Genomic DNA, 15267 nt, shown 5'->3' on the forward strand with positions numbered 1-15267 from the left:
GTATCTATGTCCAATTGCACTAATTGAACATGAAAATGAGGGAGATAAAGGGAAACTCAGCTAATTGTATTTTTTCATTGGCTTCCAAGGAGAAAAACCCATAATCAGTCATAATTACAAACTTCCCTTGTGGTCTCAGCAGAACAGGCTCCAAATGGAGCTATTCTGAGGCATCTTGCATGATGACAGATAAACAAACTCTTAAACCCTTTTTTGATCTGCAAAGACTTTGAGGGAATAAGAGGAGATGCTGTGAACCTTCTTGCTTCCTTCAGCTTACATCCCTCAACTTTACGTTTAAGCTAAAGACACTGTCATCTGTGACGTTTCTCTATTCTCTACTCTCTCTGTGGATAAAAGCCCTTCAACAGCCCTTCACCAGGGACACCAAGACAATGACTGGGCTGTGTGAAGTTGGTGACTGTCCCATTCCTTGGAATTCACTTTTCAAGATGCAGAGGGAGCCGGAAGAAAGAGAGACAGCACTGGGCTTTCCCTCTAGGAAGAGACAGCTGTAAGCTGCCTTGGGGCATTCATGATGATGGCAGTTAACTGTGGGGTAAGCTCAGCGGAAGGCAGGAATTCCCAGGCCCACAGAGAATACAGAATGGCTTTGTTGCCTTAATCTGTCCTAAATTCATATGTTTCTGTTACCACTAAGAATAAGGCCAGATATAGGTGATGGGGAGGAAGGCAGCAAACCACATTGCCATGTATGTACCTATGCAACAATCCTGCATGTTCTTCACATGTACCCCAAAACCTAAAATGCAATAACATATATATTTATTTAGAAAAAAAAGAATAAGGAAAAACCAAAATGAACAGAACATGGCGCTGGAGTCCCAGCTGAGCTTGAAAAGTATAAACCTGAGTTCCAGAGAATTCAAGTCACTTATAAATGAAGAGGAGGAAGAACCTGGAAATCTAAAGGCAAGATGGGCCTGCACATTAGGGTTGGGGCAAGAATAGGTGGCTCCAGCCCATAAACATAGGCGCTCAAGGGACTTTTGCAGAACAAGTGCCAATGTGACAACCTAAATGACTGTCTTGCAGGAAAGAGGAATGTCCATATCCTGAAATGATATCTTAGGAAAACTTTGCAAACTTAAGAACCAGAGCAAAACTAAAACCATTAAAAAAAGAAACTCCAGGCCAGGCACGGTGGCTCATTTCGGTAATCCCAGCACTTTGGGAGGCTGAGGTGGGCGGATCACCTGCAGTTAGGAGTTCAAGACCAGCCTGGCCAACATGGTGAAACCCCATCTATACTAAAAATACAAAAAATTAGCAGAGTGTGGTGGCGGGTGCCTGTAATCCTAGCTACTTGGGAGGCTGAGGAAGAAGAATCGCTTGAACTTGGGAGGTAGAGGTTGCAGTGAGTCGAGATCACACCATTGCACTCCAGCCTGGATGACAGAGTGAGACTCTGTCTCAAAAACAAAACAAAACAAAACAAACACAAAGAAACTCCAATGACAACAAGAAAAACCCAACATGACAGAGACGAGCACAAGTCATCTAAGTGTAGGAGGGACATGGGAGGAGAGGAAGGACCAAGTCCAGAACCGTCTGGCCACTGGCCGGCTTGCTTTCTGATTTTGGACCAACTGCTTACTTTCTTTGTACCTCAGTTTCCTGGTCACTTTATGCTGCCCCGATATAGCAGGAAGAGATGGCTCGGACCCGACCCCTTTCCCATGCCATTTTTATGATGGGGAGATACCCAGGATGTTCTGCCCAGAGCCTCCAATTTTCCTCTGACATACACATTATAAAACGCTTTGGTCTCACTTCAGCAAGTTTGCCCATAAATACATTCAGCCCCCAAAATTGCTTTAATTACAGAAGAAGGAAATTGCTTCACTTGGCAAAAGGTTTTTCCTGGTTCAGATAATGGCAGTCTGGTATGTGCGTCTGTGATGGATTTTTTTTTTTTTTTAACTAAAAGCCATTGTGCCTAATGAGAACTGGAAAAGTGCCGTGGAACCAGCATTCACTGGGGTCCATCCTGGCCCCTCTGGTGAGCTATGACTGCTTTCAGAAATCACACATTATTCCAGAAAGTTACAGCTGACCTCAAAGAATGTGCTTCCCAAATAAAAAAAAAAAGCCACTGGCCAAGATGTTGTGAACTAACAGCGAGGGGCAGGGGCGGAAAGGCTGTCTGGGGATTATGCATTTGGAAATGAGAAGCTCAGGCAAAGTGCTGCGTGTTAAAAAAAACAAGACCCCGTAATCATTACAGTGAGAGACAATCTACGCTTCTTTAACTCCTTGTGTGGTGGTTCTAGAAGGTTCTTTGCAAGTATCCAAATATCATCACATGTGCAGCCAAGGGAAATCTTCCAAGATGTCCAACACTCACATTCTGGCTCTTACCACCAGCGAGCAAGATTAAAGATTGCCTTTGTTGGGCCAGGCTTTCCTGCCAGGTGGATGGGCGCCCATGGACGCCATTAATAAGGAGTTGAGACGATGATGCACTGACATCCAACACAGACCACAGACTGTGGAGGCTGACAGACCCATGTCGGAGTCCTGGCTCTACCATTTATTAACTTTGCAACTGTGGTAAGTTACTTAAACTCCTGAGCCTCAGTTTTCCTCATCTGTAAAATGAAGGATAAAAGCATGCATCTCATGAGGTATTTCTGAAGATCAGACAGGGTCGTTATAAATTACGTAGCACAGGGCTGGACGCAGGGCATCATGCCTGTAATCTCAGCACTTTCAGAGGCCCAGGTGGGAGGATTGCTTGAGGCGAGGAGTTCAAGGTTACAGTGAACTATGATTGCACTACCGTACTCCAGCCTGGGCAACACAGTGAGACCCCATTGCCAAAAAAATTTAAAAATTTGCTGGACATGGTGGCATGCTTCTGTAAACCTAGCTACTCAGGAGGCTGAGGTGGGAGGATCACTTGAGCTGAAGAGTTTGAGGTCACAGTGTGCTATGATGGCGCCACTGCACTCCAGCCTGGGCGACAGAGCGAGACCCTGTCTCTTAGGACAAATAAAAATACATAAATAGGGCCAGGTGCAGTGGCTTACACCTGTAATTCCAGCACATCATGAGGCCAAGGCAGGCAGATCACGAGGTCAAGAGATCAAGACCATCCTGGCCAACATGGTGAAACCTTGTCTCTACTAAAAATACAAAAATTAGCTGGGTGTGGTGGCACACATCTGTAGTCCCAGCTACTCGGGAGGCTGAGGCAGGAGAATCACTTGAACCCGGAGGCGCAGGTTGTAGTGAGCCAAGATTGTGCCACTGTACACCAGCCTGGATGACAGAGTGAGACTCCATCTCAATCAAATCAATCAATCAATCAATTAATCAATCAATAAGTATGTAGTACCGTGCCTGGCAAACAGTCTAAGGGGTCATTAAATATTTGCAGCTGCTGCTGCCAGTGCCACCATCACCTCCTCCTCTGCTGTGTTCTTCTTCCTAGTTCCCTGTCAGGGTCTGGCTTTACTGACTTAGGCACTCCTAGGACATCTATCTATAGTAGGAAGGGGACCCTGGAAAAACAAGGGAGATGCATGAACTCCATCTGCAGACTGAAGTGGGGACTTAAAATAATTTCCTTCTTTTTCTCAAGTTGGAGAAAAATGATAGTGAATAAGTGGCACACAGACCTCAGGATCAAAGAGACCTGGGTTCAAATCTCCCTCTGCCTCTTGTTCGGCAAATGACTCTGAGCAAGTTCCTCAAGTCTCAAACATCGGTGGCCAGGAAGATAAAAGAGAATAGTGCATGTCAAGTGGTCAGCACCTCTGGCCTATAGGAACAATTCAACTGTGAGAGGTGGTATTATTATTATTACTGGTGTTCCTGCTATAGCCCAATTCCTACGTCCTGTGTTAGAGATAAAGACACCCCCTGCTGGACATGGCATGGTGGCTCACGCCTGTAATGCCTGCCCTTTGGGAGCCCAAGGCAGGTGATCACATGAGGTCAGGAGTTTAAGACCAGCCTGGCCAACATGATGAAAGCCCATCTCTACTAAAAATACAAAAATTAGCCAGGCATGGTGGTGCACGCCTGTAATCCCAGCTACTTGGGAGGCTGAGGTAGGACAATCATTTGAACCCAGGAGGTGGAGGTTGCAGTGAGCCAAGATCCTGCATTGCACTCTAGCCCCGGCAATAAGAGTGAAACTCCGCTCAAAGGAATACCCGAAGGGTCTTTGACACAAGGGGAAATGAAACAAAGTGGCATCTGCATAAGGCTGAGCTGTGCTTATTTGCCATAAAAATCTATTCCGAGGCCAGGTGCAGTGACTCACACCTGTAATCCCAGCACTTTGGGAGGCTGAGGTGGGCGATCACCTAAGGTCAGGAGTTTGAGACCAGCCCAAACAACATGGTGAAACCCCATCTCTACTAAAAATACAAAATAAGCTGGGTGTGTTGGTGCATGCCTGTAATCCCAGCTACTCGGGAGGCTAAGGCAGAAGAATTGCTTGAACCTCGGAGGCAGAGGTTGCAGTGAGCCGAGATCACGCCATTGCACTCCAGCCTGGGTGACAGAGTGAAACTTTGTCTCGAAAAAAAAAAAAAATCTATTCCAAGGTATTGCTGTTCAGGCCACGCCTGGACAATGATGCATCCATGCCTAAGGTCCCAGGAAGCTAGCAGTCTGAAAAGTAAAGGAAGAGTTGAGAAAAACGGCACCAGAGACTGCCTCCTTTATATTTTGGGGGGCTATTTGTTTGAAAAGACTTTGCTAATAGTTTAAGGAGACTGCAACACAACACAAGGCAGGCTTGCCTCGCTAAGCCAGCTAGAGGTTTAATTAAACACAATTGCTTGCTGTGTGTTCCCTTCCCAAATGGCTCATGCATATTCATCATTGTAATTACAGTAGTGAAAAAATCCACGCCTAATTATTCTGTGCTCCCCATCTTTCACATGCCTAGAATTTTTGCATAATGGCTGTTGAAATTAATTGCAAGTTAGTTAATTTTACATTTTGCCTTTTCAAAACTTAATTGAAAATTAATTTAAAAGATACAAAAAAACCCCACAAAAACTCACAACAACAACAACAACAAAAATCCTACTACCAGGCATTATGGCAAATCTGGTTTTTCAGACTGACAATGTGCACTAAAAATGTGATGTGATTGCTTCTAACTTGAGTGCAGCATTGTACTTGCCGAGTTACAATAAAAGCCCCGTCCCGTAAATGTCTCAGAACTCACATCTCTATTTTTTCTACCAAATAGCAACAAAGACTTGTGTTGAGTGGGGAGGGCTGTCAGTGGTCCAGCTGTCTTCTGGTTGCAGGTTTATCATGTTATCCTTCAGAAATTACATCTTCAGCCTTCTAAGAAGACCAGCATGTGGTTTCCTATGGCTCCATCACACTTCTACCCTCAAATATCTCTACTGGTACCCCAAGCTCCAACTGCAATCTGGCATGCAAGAAACTTCACTTTCATGCTTAGCAAACCAACAGAAAACATTTCTTTCTCCCTCTCTGTTACTGCACTCTGTTCTCACCAGCTTTTTTATTTATTTATTTTTTATTTTTTTGAGGTGGAGTCTCACTCTGTTGCCCAGGCTGGAGTACAGTGGCAGTGGCGCAATCTCGGCTCACCACAACCTCCACCTCCTGGGTTCAAGCAATTCTCCTGCCTCAGCCTCCCAAGTAGCTGGGACTATAGGCACATGCCACCACGTTTGGCTAATTTTTGTATTTTTAATAGAGACAGGATTTCACTATGCTGGCTAGGCTGGTCTCAAACTTCTGATCTCATGATCTACCCATCTCAGCCTCCCAAAGTGCTGGAATTACAGGCGTGAGCCACCGTGCCCAGCTCCCACCAGCTCTTTTATGTTACTCCCATTAATCCTGTTTTGGGGATCCCTTCTGCATGGGACCAGGAAGGAGCCACTGATCATGTGCTTACTATGTCCTGCACTGAGCTTCAGGCACAAGCAAAAGTTTCATTTCATTTCAGCACCTAACAGTTCCTGACATACAAATCCATCCTTATTTCTTGACTGGCTGATAGAAGAACACTTATAGCAAGCCCATGGGTGAACACCATTGGCCCCACTTTTAGAGAGAAGGAAAGGCAAGTTCAGAGAGAGTAAGTACGTTCCTCAAGTTCACACAGCCAGTAAGTGGCACAGCTGGCATCTGGTGCCAACACTGTCTTCCCCCACCTCATCACCATGTTGCCTCTCCAACCTCTTCCTGAAGCCCTGCCATCTTGGCAGTTCAGATTTTAGCTTCTGCCAACTGTGGTCTCTTGGCAAATACCTTTCTTGACCCTGAATCCTGAAAATGAATTGTTATAGACTGAATGTATGTATCCCCCTCAATTCATATGTTAGGTCCTAACCCCGAACGTAATGGTGGTTAAGATGAAGCGTTTGGGAGGTTAGGGAGTAATGAGGTCCTGAGAGTGGGACCCTCATGCTAGGATTAGTGCCCCAATGAAGAGGAAACAGCAGAGAGCTTGCTGAAAAGAGAACACCATGAGTAGGTGGCTGTCTATAAGCTAGGAGGGCCCTAGCTAGGAACTGAATTGCCAGGAGCCTTGATCTTGGACTTCCGGCCTCCAAAACTGAGAATGCCTGTTGTTTAAGCCACCCAGTCTTTTTTTTTTTTTTTTTGAGATGGAGTCTCCCTTTGTCACCCAGTTGGAAGTCCAATGGCACGATCTCGGCTCACTATACTTCCGCCTTCCCGGTTCAAGCAATTCTCCTGCCTCAGCCTCCTGAGTAGCTGGGACTATAGGTACATGCCATCACACCCAGCTGAGTTTTGTATTTTTAGTAGAGACGGGGTTACGCCATGTTGGCCAGCCTGGTCTTGAACTCCTGATCTCAAGGGATCTGCCCACCTTGGCCTCCTAAAGTGCTGAGATTACAGGTGTGAGCCACTGCGCCTGGCTCTGGTCTATGATATTTTGCTATGGCAGCCTGAGCAGACTGAGACATCATTCCACAGTTTGATTAGATGACCTTAGTTACTCACTTTATATTTTGGACTGATTCAGGGTTAACTGTGAAAGTACTAAGGAAAAGATAAGAGAAAAATCAACTCCAGAGGAAGAAGACAAATCCTTATGATACAAAGGAAGCTGGACGGGCTACTGTTAGAAGGCTGAGGCCTGAGACATGCTAAGCAGCTGCTGACAACTCACCTGGAATGAGCCAGAATGCATGTGTGTGTGTGTGTGTGTGTGTGTGTGTGTGTGTGTGAGAGAGAGAGAGAGAGAGAGAGTGTGTGTGTGTGTGCGTGTGTGTGTGTGTAGAACCACAGCTTCCTGCTACTCCTAACATTATGCTAACAGGGACCCTCACTGAGAGACGTCTTGAATTGTACCACAGAGGAGATTGAGGGGGAGGAAGAGGTGGAAAGCAAATTAACAGAGCACAAAGACATTGATTTTTTTTGAAGTCCATAAAAGTATCTCCTTTAAAGGTGACTTTTGTGACCTGAGCCTTCAACAATATCAAAAGAAACTATCCATTCTCCAAGAGGCTCCTGAGATTTGGGGGTCTTTTATGACCCTAGGAGCAAATTCCTTAACAGGGATCCTTTAGAGTCCAGGCTCCAGGAATATGAAAGGTATTTTAAGAAATAAGGTGCTGTGCCTGTGGATACATTTTTTCTCCAAATGTGTAAACAGAGACTTTCATTCCAGATAAGCCCATAATGTTGACGTGGATCACAGACCCAAATGAGGTGTTCAGACACAGCCATAAAGCCTCTGGATTCAGTTTACATATCAGGAGAATACACTGTAAGATACGTAGAGGCTCTAAGCAGGTGCCAGAAAGTGGCCTTGCAAATAGATGGAAGCCCGGTGCTAGGTGTGTGCCAAGAGCTGTCAGGTGGGAGTGCAGAAGACTGGCTCTAGAGGCAGAACCATCCTGCTTCATGCAGAGGTAGCAGTGGGATGGGGCGGGAAGCAAGCCAGAAACAGAACTGAGCTGGAAGGTCCGGGGTGGCTCTTGGCTCTCAGGATGTTGATCTTGCTAGCTGACACAGAAAGGCATACTCAGCATGCTGCTTGGTGAAGACAGCACATTAGTGGATTGTGTACCTTTTAAGAGAGCAGGATGCCATTTATATTGATGACAAAGTGTGTGTGTGTGTGTGTGTGTGTATTTCTATCCATTCATAAAGAAGATGGCTACGCACGGTGGCTCACACCTGTAATCCCAGCACTCTGGGAGGCAAGGCGGGTGGATCGCCTGAGGTTGGGAGTTCAAGACCAGCCTGGCCAACATGGAGAAACCCCATCTCTACTGAAAATACACAATTAACAGGGTGTGGTGGTGCATGCCTGTAATCCCAGCTACTCGGGGGGGCTAAGGTAGAAGAATCACTTGAATCCAGGAGGCGGAGGCTGCAGTGAGCTGAAATCGCGCCATTGCATTCCAGCCTAGGCAACAAGAGTGAAACTCCGTCTCAAAAAAAAGAGTAAAAAAGTTTGGAGGGGTATAGCAAAATTTAATAATGGCTACCAGTGGAAGGATAAATTATGTGTGATGTGAAGTGTTCTATATTTTCTGAGTTAATGATCTTGTATTGAATTAATGCCTCTCCTTTTAATCTCAGGCCCATCATCTACTCTTCAGAATAGCCTGTGATGACCTTCGTGCTTACAACAGTTCCCCTTATTGGTGTTCACCTAGATCTAGTTAGCTCTCTTTCATCACAGCACATGCTACAGTTATATATTTACTACAATTTTTCGTTTGTTTGGTTTTTTTGGAGACAGGCTGCTGCCCAGGCTGGAGTGCGGCAATACAAACATAGCTCACTGCAGCCTTGAACTTCTGGGCTGAAGCAATCCTCTTGCCTCAGCCTCCTGAGTAGCTGAGATTACAGGTGTGTGCCACCATGCCCAGGAAATTAAAAAAAAATTTTTTAGAGATGGGGTCTTTCTGTGTTGCCCAGGCTGATCTTGAACTGTTGCCACAAGCCATCTTCCTGCTGAGCTTCCCAAAGCATTGGGACTACAGGCATGAGCCACTATACCTGGTCTACAGTCTTTTATTTAGCGTGTGCCTCCCTCAGGAAACTTGGTGCTACATAAGGAGAGGAACCATGTTGGGTATAGTTTTGCTTTGTTTTGGTGGACAACTTGGTTCCCAACATCAAACAACAGTAACGATGAAGGTAGCAGTAAGGAGATCAACAACAGAGCAGCAGGAGCAGAGGTGGCGGCAGTGGCAGCTAACACTTGCTTAGTAGGTGCTAGGTACCAGACCCCAAGGACTTCATTATGAGGTCAGTATGGTCAACACCCCCATTTTCCTGAAGGCGAAACCACAGCACAGAAAGACTGTGCATGGCCAGGATCTGAACAGGGGCAGGTGGACTCTTGAATCCATGCTTGCAACTGTCATGCTACACTGCCCTTTTATCCAGCACTTAACTTCGCACACAGAAGCACCTCATAAATATGTATTAAATAAAAGATTGATCACACATTCCTTTTTACAATCCTGAAAAAGTTATCTCCGTGTTTGGATGAGGAGAAATACAAAATCACCCCTCTGGGAATGAGGCAGCAGAATGAAAGAGGACGTTCTGAAAAACCAGAGTTTTCTGGAAAGCAATGTTCTTTTTCAGACAGCAGCGCTTGACTCTGAAGAAAAATGCCCCACACACAGTTTACTCAAGTCCCAGTGCTTTTGATTTTCCCGAATGCAGAAGGGCGTAGGGAATGATGGGGTCCAGTGGCATTCCCGTTAGACATTCTACAGCCGGGACTCTGGGCTCCAGTCTCTATAACTTGATAAAGTCAAGGGTTCTGATTCCTTGTAAGTGACCAAGGAAGGAGAAGCAATCTCTCATTTGAAATCTTCCCAAGCTCACAGTAAGAGAGCTGGGCCCTAAAAAATGGATGGGGAACTACCACCAAGGTTAAGACATGCTATGCGCCTTGTATGTTGCATGAGGGATTTGGGTAAAACCATGTAGGGATGGGGGATTATTGATTCCCCCTTTAAAAAGCAGGCAGAAGTGGTTATATTTGCATGGACTTAGCAGAACATGACTGTCTGTAGAGCTGAAGAGCCCCACGTGCATTGTTAGTTAGAAATATTTAACGGATTAGGACTGCGTGTACTGGCAGACAGACCTGATTTAAGTTTTTCACATGATATGAATTCTCCAGGGTAAAACCCAACAGGCTGGCATCATTCCAGGTTAAAGCAGGAGATAAAACTGGAAGAATTCGGGCTGCTCCATTCATTTCAAACCCAGAAAGCAAGGCTGTCCTTATAGCTTATTGTTTCAGGATTAGCGTATGTAATGTTAGCGCCACACTGAATACCGATGAGATGGGGCCTCACTTCATTAAGCATTTGATATGGTTAAACTGCTGCACCATTTCAAAGCCTACGGAAATCATCACACACTGACAACTTGTCCTACAAATGGCATGCAAACGTGTGACTTCACTAGCTGCAGATGAGCTCTCTCCCTCTTTCTCTCTCACCTTCTAGTCATTTTTCAATGTGGAGAGAAAAAAGTGTACTTTTCTCCAACTCCCTTGTGTCTCAGAGTCAGAAAAGAACACATTTTCTACCATTTCTACCATTTTCTGGCTCATGCCAAAGGTATTAAATAACTCAGTAAAGCCAGATGTATCCCATTCCTGCCAGAGCTCAGAAACAGACCCAGCTACTAGGCAGCTGTGAAACAGAGCAGCAATCTGTCAGGATTTAATTAGGCCAGCCTTTTGGATGGGATATGCTTTTTCTTTTCTTTTCTTTTCTTTTTTTTCTTGTCTTTTGAGGTGGACATTTTGGCAAAAAGTTGGGATGGGCTGACTATGGCTTAGTATGTCCTTGAATCAGGTGATCCTTGACGGATGGGAGGTAGTCGGGGGGCGGGGGTAACTTCCCTTTCTTTACGTGTGGACGTGAAACACAAGTAGATATAGACCCGAAGGTATCTGAATTTTAGGCACATATGGGGAATTAACAGAGGCATGTCTCTGGCTCTCCTGTCTTTCCTGCTTCAATGCTAAATTCACCATGTCACTGCTGGGTCAAATGTCTTGGGCGACTGAGCAGGGGAGCCACAGAGGGAGTTAGAATATAGTTTTCCTTAAGAACAGTGACTCAAAGTCAGGCCATAAACAAATATACACAGACACAAGTCTGATGCATCGAGGGGCTGTTTTGCAGTCCTTTAATCTGGCTTTTAGAATTATTAGTCCTTTTCTTCCTGTTTTAAAATGCTCAATTCCTATTCAGGGGTTCTGTCTATACTCTGAGCCTTAGTAATGAAAAGCTACTTGAATGTTCAAAAGGGATTAGATGGTGGGACTTCAGGGGCCAACAACAGAGAATCAGATGGAACAACATAAACGGCCAATAACGGGGGGGAGTTGGACCCTGCACAATGTGATAAAGAGTGGTGAGGTGTGACTGTAATGGTGGTGTCCACAGTGTGCTTCTGGTCCACAAGAAATCGGTTTTCATGGACTTATATGCAATGCCAACAATCCCTTTTAGTATGATGCTTCTAGAAAAATGCTAAAGTTTCCCTGCTGGCTCAACATCTTGCTCTTCCTACCACCATTCATCCTAAATACTCCTACTGTTACTACTAAGAACGGAAATGATGATGATAGAAGCCATGGCTAACATTTGCCAAGGGCTTCCTAGAAGCCAGTGTCTTTAAGAAATGTTCTATATGGATTACCAACCTCATTTCCTCTTGAAAAAAGCTCCATAACAGAAGTACGGTCATGATCCCCACTTTACAGATGGTAAGACTGAGGTACAGAGAGGTTTAGGAACTTTCCCAAGGTTGATAGGAAGAAATGCAGGCCCAGTGATGAGCTATCTGACTCCAGAGGCCATTCTGTTAATCATTTTAGACGACTGCCTTCTCTACCTGATTGTCAGATCTGAATAGGCAGGGACCTTGTCTGTCTTAGTATCACTGTATTGTTGTAAATAAAATCATGCTTGGCACATAGCAGATCTCCACACATCTAGTATTGTGGAGTGAATGAATGAATGAATGAATGAGTCAAGGATGACAGAGTTTTAGAGAACCAGAGGTCCCTGAACATTGCGTATAGTTTCAGACGGACAAAGCTGCCTCCTTCATTGTGTCCTTACTGGTAGGGGTATGGTTGTGTCTTGAGACAACTGGATTCACACTGGGTTTCTGGCAAAGGTTGTGAATTACAGTTGGGCAACCATGCACCCATGGAGAATAGGACTGTATCTAATCATTAAGACTCCAAGTTCCTGAGAGTGAACCATATACCTAGTGGTGGCACCAGGCTTTCCAACAGACATCTCCACGTAGGAAACCTGAGATAGGACCTGGAGGATATGGTGGTCACTAGACGGTTGACAAATGTTCCTGAATTTCTCTCCTGCCAGATACAAAATAGGATTAGACTTCCCTGTCCCCTTAGAAGTTCAGATCTGTCTAGGTGACATGCTCTGGCCAGTGAAATGTGAGTGGGTAACTAAGATGAGAGAAGCCTGCCCTACTAATCCATAATGGACCTGCAAAGAAGTGGGAAACAAACCTCTGTTGTTTTAAACTGCTGAGACTTGGACCTGTATGTTACCGAAGCACCACCAAGCATCTAACAACTGAAACGGAGGGCTAAGGTACACAGACAAAACATCTGGGCACTGCATCTGAGGAGCTTATATTGTAGCAAAGCAACAAACTATGCACATATGAAACAACAGCAGGAAGGGAACTGTAATATGCAGGCAGCTAAATGCCAGATGTGATACTAAGGACTTTATGTAATAATAATCTCATGACTCATCTTACCTCTCAATGTCGCCATTTGTGAACTGGGAAGAATGATAGTATTTCCAGTTTATAAATTCCTATTTGGTAAGTGAGAACATTGAGAAGTAAAATAACCTTCCCAAGATGTCTCAGCTATTAAGTGGCAGAGCTAAGATTTGAATCCAAATCTGTCCGACCTCCAAAGCCTCAAGCCCTTTCCACTATACTCAGGGGCTTTTCTGCACGAGGAAATTTGCTCAAAGCTGCACGACACCAGTGCTGGCTATAGCCCCAAGGGCTGCTAAGACAAGGCATAAAGGAATGAGGGGGGTAAAGGTTTCAGGGCGAATTGCTGAAGGAAGTGGGTCTCCTTTCAAATCAATTATTAAACTAAGTGGTGCTCTTAATGGGAGATCTGGTAGGGGCATGTGACAACGTCTAGCACACAGAGGCAGGGGCACAAAGGTGGATGAGGAATAAGGTGACTGGCTGGACAGAAAAGATGCAAAGCACACATCTCAGCAGTGCAAAGCTTTAAGTAACAGCCTGGGGTGTTTCGATCTTCTAACCACAGTGGGCTCCTCAGTAGGGGTGGGAAGTGATAAAAGCCGTGTTTATGTAAAATTGTTCTGGCGACTGTATGTAGGATGAGCTACAGCAGAAAGAGGGAGAGCGACTCAGAGTGGCTAGATAAGCTATTTTGGTGGCCAGACAAAAGGAAAGTAGGCCTGAATTAGGAGAGAGTTGTGGAAAGGAAAAGGCAGGAAAGATAATCACCTTCATGAGTTGAGCTCTCACTAGCTGCCATATTTTGGGTGAAGCAATTTGTACACATTGGCTCACAGGACTTTCCCAACACTCTCGAGGATGCAGCATTATCCCCATTTTGTTTTTCTGAGACGGAGTCTCACTCTGTCACCCAGGCTAGAGTGCAATGGCGCGATCTCAGCTCACTGCAACCTGTGCCTCCTGGGTTCAAGTGATTCTCCTGCCTCAGCCTCCTAGTAGCTGGGATTATAGGCGCCCGCCACCACACCAGGCTAATTTTTGTATTTTTAGTAGAAATGGGTTTGCACCATGTTGGTCAGGCTGGTCTTGAACTTCTGACTTCATGATCCACCCGTCTCGGCCTCCCAAAGTGCTGGGATTACAGGTGTGAACCACCATGTCCAGCTTATCCCCATTTTACGAATGAGGAAACGGGCTCAGAGAGATTCGTGATTTTCCCACAACGACATAGGAAATATAATATTGAGTTAATAGCTAATACCTGATAGGTGCTAAAAACACATCGCAGGTCTTATCTCATACTACAACATAGGCACTACTATTATCCCCATTTTACAGAAGAGAAAATGGAGGTTCAGAGAAGTGAAGTAACTTCCTCTAAGTTGCACCCAGCTAGTAGGAAGCAAGGTCAAGATTTGAACTCCATTTGGTTTGGTTTCAAAGTCCATGCTCTGAATTGCATGAGCATATGCATTTGGTCCTTGAGGCTTTGGCTGGTTTGGCCTGGGAGCAAGTGGCAGGATCTCATCTCAGGAAAGCAGTCTCCACCATTCACCCTGAAGAGTGCCAGGGAGAGAACTTCGGTAACACACTCTGCATTTGGAGTTTGTAAGGGAAGGTGTCACAACGAATGCCCTGGACCTAATCTAGGCTGCCTAGGAATATGAAAAAAAAGGAGAATGAATTCTTATCCTGCACATATCCCAGATATGTGCATGTGGTTTTGCTTTGAAGAGCAGGGCAGCATTATAACGTACCCCACAAAGCGGGCTTGCGATGCTTTGTGTGTGACCAAAACCGATTTAGATGGCACCTCTGCCTTCTCCTCTAGTTTGTGGTAGACCAAAATGCTCAGAGTTGGATTTTTCAATAAACCACTCATCCTGCAGTTACCTGCAGAGAAAAAAGTCAGGTCACAGGCTTCGGAAATGTTCCCACTGCATCTGTGCTCCCATCATTAAGGTGGATCCAAGACTGGGAGATGATGGGGAAGCAGTGGTGTTCTGCATGCCCAGACCATCTGCTGCAAGGCTACAGATGCTTGAAAGAGGCTTTTGTTTGACAGCTCACTTTTCAAGTGCAAGTGCTGTCACAGGCCAATTGTTTCTACCAGCGCATTCTAGAAATTCCACTTTTATTTCTATCAAAGTCACATGTGCATACAACTTATCAAACAGTTGTAAGAGGCTTGATAAAAGCGATCGCATTCTTTGACCCTCATCTTCCAGAAGCAGTCATTTTCTGCTATTTTGGTTAGGTCTTTTGATAGCTTCCCGTCGTACCTCTAAATAACATGCTTATAGTGCTACTTTGTGATTCTCTAGTTTTAGGAATTATATCTATTGTCTTCCCACTCTGAAAGGTGAGGATTTAGCTCTAGTTTATTACCATCGTTGCCACTGCTACTCACATGCCCATTTTCAAGCCCCTTAATTAGACAGTAATTATAGATAATCAGTGTTTTTGTTATCTTGATCAAGAAAATGCTACAGATGA

The 15267-nt window shown here is 45.0% G+C and overlaps 1 protein-coding gene and 1 long non-coding RNA gene across 4 annotated transcripts in view; one reads left to right on the forward strand and one right to left on the reverse strand.

The window, feature by feature from the left end:
• The window catches only part of LDLRAD3 (low density lipoprotein receptor class A domain containing 3), a 298023-nt gene that overhangs the window by 26595 nt on the left and 256161 nt on the right, over window positions 1-15267 (reverse strand). The window lies entirely within an intron of this gene.
• LOC116554346 lies at window positions 2873-8135 on the forward strand. The gene is made up of 3 exons (XR_004270177.1): window positions 2873-3001; window positions 3265-3267; window positions 8115-8135. It is a non-coding gene; the product is annotated as an uncharacterized LOC116554346 (long non-coding RNA).

The sequence above is a fragment of the Sapajus apella genome, unplaced genomic scaffold, assembly GCF_009761245.1.
Source record: "Sapajus apella isolate SASKATOON/1434 unplaced genomic scaffold, GSC_monkey_1.0 scaffold14, whole genome shotgun sequence".
NCBI lineage: Eukaryota > Metazoa > Chordata > Mammalia > Primates > Cebidae > Sapajus > Sapajus apella.